The sequence below is a fragment of the Frankliniella occidentalis genome, unplaced genomic scaffold (assembly GCF_000697945.3).
Source record: "Frankliniella occidentalis isolate FOCC.00 unplaced genomic scaffold, Focc_3.1 Scaffold26, whole genome shotgun sequence".
Taxonomy (NCBI): Eukaryota; Metazoa; Arthropoda; class Insecta; order Thysanoptera; family Thripidae; genus Frankliniella; species Frankliniella occidentalis.
This window is the reverse complement of record NW_026267156.1, coordinates 127,627-130,110: the sequence shown is the minus strand read 5'-3', so window position 1 is coordinate 130,110 and position 2,484 is coordinate 127,627. Positions and strand designations below refer to the sequence as shown.

The following is a 2,484-nucleotide window of genomic DNA, read 5'->3' as shown; positions in this document are numbered from 1 at the left end:
GCTCGGCGGTCAAAGGTCTCCGCCTTTCCCTAAAAGTATCGTCAGTTGATCTCATACTAATAATATATACAGGAGGTGCGGGTGGGGGTCCTACACCACCTCCCCTTTTTTCGCAAAAAACGAAGTTTTTCAAAAAAAAAAATGTTTCAATAAATTAACATTAGATAGATCATACAAGTGAAAAGTTAACAATTACGTAACATTACAATATAAGTGAATTCTAATCATCATTAGGAATGAGTGACCAATATGTCGAGTAATTAATAAGAGTTTTACATAAGTTTTACTAAATGAAAGAAAAGTTTTTTTTGATTGGTAAGAAAATGTGAATTATTATACAAACTTAAACTATTAAATGAACTGGAAATATTGAATGAACTTAAGGCTAAATACAAACAACAATGTTTTCATACTCGCAAGTAATGAATTTGTTGCAATGCTGAATGAGTTTTAGTTTTAAATAAACTTAAGATTAAATACAAACAACAATGTGGTCTTATGCTACACGCAATTATTGACACTGGTACAATGCTGAATGGTTTTAAATTATTACGTGAACTTAAGATTAAATGCAAACAACAATGGTGTCCTACTACGCAAGTATAGACATTGCTACAATGCTGAATGCTGAGTGATTTTATGCAATACTGGTTGGGACTAAACGTCTCAGACAGAAAGAAAAATATTTGGGGAACGTTGCGTCCAACGTTCATCGTTGCGTCCAACGATGTGCATCCGGTGTGCATCCCGATAGGAAATAAGTGTCGAGGCGCTTGGTTTGCGGACGGGCGTTTCATGGCTTCCGGGCAGCTGTAGGCGACGGCTTATGTCATTTAATGCGTCGGTTTGGCTGCGAGGATCCGAATTTGCCACATCGCGAATCGAGCACCTGGAACAGAAAGAAAAGACAAAGGCAGAAAAGACGTTTCCAGAATGCATGTTATCATAACGTGATAAGATGATAAGCGAAATTTCTTACATACTAAGTTTTTCTTACAATTAAAACAAAATATAATTGGTTTTTATGGAAAGTTTGTTGCTGCTCATTTATGGCTTGATTATGCAAATCATCGTTGTAATGTTTAAAGGCTACATTTAATTAGTGCGAAATCGTCTATAAACAAGACAACTGAAATTTATAGCTACTGTTTTTTTTCTACAGATTTTTATGAGCTACGGATATCGATTTCTGGTGCAAGCATAGTGAAATTATTTTTGACTGATGGCTAGGAATGACAACTGTTTCTTTTAGACGAACCTTGCTCATGTGATGTTGTTGGACTGCTTCCGGTTTTGGATTTAGCTCTCCTGGAGTAATGGTGATGTTGGCTCGGATGCTGTCCAGCAGTGGTTGATGGTTGAAGCTCGTTGCGGGTGGGTCCAAAAAGGACAATTCCATCCGTCTCGTGCTGCTGCTGGGGCTAGCGCAGGGCGTAGCTTAGCTGTACAGGAAAGTATGCAACTTCCGCTGTTTGGAATTAGATGAGTACTGGTGACTGCATCGATGATGGTCCAGGGGCGTCCAAATTTTGCACACCGCTCCATGGGGTGCAGAATGATATCCAGTCCATTTGAGGACGAGATTCGGTGGAGCATCCATGAGGTTGAGCATAATCGTCGGATTTCCTTGGTGCTGGAGAATGGCTAGGTGCCTGTACTCCATGCTGTCAAACTCAGTTAGCCAATGACATGTATATTAAAGTCAATCATCGTCACACATTTTTGATTGCGTTCCATGAACAGTTGCATTTTGGTATCGCTTGCGGCATTTAGACAATAAGGTACTTTATCCGTTTGGTTTTATAAAGTGTCTCATTGAGAGTTTTTCACACTAAGATAGATCAGCATAATAACAGCATGATCGAACAATGCAAAATGCAAATTAAATTTGAAAACTGATAAGTATGAATTTTTGTTAAGATAGTAATTACTTCACAAATAGATGCAGCATCAAACTTGAATTCCAATTGTTTGAAATCATTGAATATCACCAATATATAAAAAGAAATATTCACAATTTGTTGGTGATTTGATATAATCTGAACTAGTAATTATTTGCTTATGTGAATACAATAATAACTGCTAAGTATATCAAGAATAGAAAACGGTTCGTTTACGATAAGATATTCCGATATGACTAATAACATTTGACCGTTTTTTGAATATAACATTCGACCGTCTGCTCTTCCGCTAAATTAAGAGAGAGAAAAATATTAAAACACCTTCCTCCTTTTTTTTTTTTCGTTTCTGTTAGTGTTAGGTAGAGCGTTTTCTCTCGCTCATTTCATTGAAGTGATCTGTAACAGAGTTACTTTCATGCAAATAGTTGCTTTGCCTTTTTGTGGATATGACGTTTGCGAAAATGTTAATTGCACTTTTAGCAATAAATTCCACAACGTTTTGGCAACTGCAAAGAGCTTCTTGCTGACATTTGAAGAAATTGCATAAGCACGTTGTTAGTGGCTTGCAGCTTGTGGTTGGAGT

General features: G+C 37.1%; 1 protein-coding gene and 1 long non-coding RNA gene across 3 annotated transcripts in view; both read left to right on the top strand.

The window, feature by feature from the left end:
• The window catches only part of LOC127749011 (uncharacterized), a 10,015-nt gene extending 9,869 nt beyond the window's left edge, over positions 1 to 146 (top strand). Inside the window, exon 2 of the long non-coding RNA XR_008010908.1 lies at positions 76 to 146. This is a non-coding gene — a long non-coding RNA (uncharacterized LOC127749011). The remainder of the gene's footprint in view (positions 1 to 75) is intronic.
• The window catches only part of LOC113205759 (uncharacterized), a 133,571-nt gene that overhangs the window by 92,764 nt on the left and 38,323 nt on the right, over positions 1 to 2,484 (top strand). The window lies entirely within an intron of this gene.